Below are 1460 nucleotides of genomic sequence, written 5' to 3'. Positions count from 1 at the left end.
CTTGAACCACTGCCAGGGATGGGGCAGCCACAGCTTCCCTGGGCAACTTGTTCTAGTGTCTCACCACCCTCACAGGGAAGAGCTTCTTCCAAATGTCTAATCTAAATTTCTCCTCTTTCAGTTTAAAGCCATTTCCTCTTGTCCTTATCCCCTGTAAAAAGTCCCTCTCAAGATTTCTTGTGATTTCCTACTCTTTTTCAAATTCTGACTACAGCATTCAGACCTAAGAAGACCATTTGCTCTGAACTAATGCACAGAGCTTGAGCTTTGTACCACAGTTTACCTATACCTGAAATAAATAAGTAATTAAATAACATCTCCTTACTGTGAAGAATATTAGACAGAAGGCACCCAGACCTTTTGAATTCAGCACCATTGGTAGTGTTCAATGTAGTGGTTAATGGGGATTAACATCCTGATTTGAATTGAGAGCCTGATTAATGAATTAGTCTGGCTTCAGCATCCAATCTCTGTTACATCACCCTTAACTACATTAAAAAAGCCTTGCAGCATCCGCTATTCTTTTGTATTGTACACCCCTTCCCAGTTTTCTACTTGGTAAGTTGAAACACTCTCCCCCGAATCTCCTACCACATAAGAATTTCCTCTGTTCCTTGAACCTGGGTTTTTGTGAATCTTGTATAAATTCTTTATGTCAACATTTTAAAACCTTAGCTCCATTATCTACCCAGTAGCAGAGTAGATTCATAGTGGTTTCACTGTAGGGTAGGGGGTAGAACCACCGTTCCTTGATCCTTGATGTATGACTTAGTAGGTGATAACACTAGCACACCATGTTTAAAGGTCCTAGTTTGGAGCAAATCAAATCAGAGATCAACCTTTGTTTTCATGTGATTTAAATTGGCAGTGTTTTGGGGTTTTTTTAATTTGTTTCTGGAATACCAGTGAAAATGTTGAACAGTGCCACTGTGGCACCAATACTTTAGGGAAGTCTTCTAGAAAGCAACTCCATTTGATTTTCCATCAATGGTCTCTAACAGCATTTGGCAGGCTGCACTTGAGCGTCTGGACACACTCTCATTTATAATGGCCCACTCATATTGAACTATCCTGTGGTGCTGAAGGGGGCTGAAACAGAAACATTAAGAGTGGTTTGAATGAAATACGAGTGAGAATTACTTATGTGAAAGCGTGAGAAGAAGCAAGGATTGAAGGAACAGCATGAATTGATAACCAAGGATGTGATTAACAGCAGTTAAATTGGTAAATACTGAGGGACATGGTGTTTACATCAAGACCAGGAGGCCTGAGCTCGATAATGCCACAGCAGGATGAGCTGTCAGCAGACCAGAGGTCCAACAACAGGAGAGTGGCAGCAGGGTTGCAGCACACATTATATGCCAGTCCACTGCTTGTTACCCCAGCAGGAAGAAAGACTGTAGGCATGAAGATAGCCCAGTGAGGAAACACAAACATCAGGTAGCAATCTTCCCCACAGC

Source organism: Nestor notabilis, unplaced genomic scaffold (genome assembly GCF_000696875.1).
Source record: "Nestor notabilis isolate BGI_N333 unplaced genomic scaffold, ASM69687v1 scaffold7767, whole genome shotgun sequence".
Taxonomy (NCBI): Eukaryota; Metazoa; Chordata; class Aves; order Psittaciformes; family Psittacidae; genus Nestor; species Nestor notabilis.
This window is presented reverse-complemented; position numbering follows the sequence as displayed.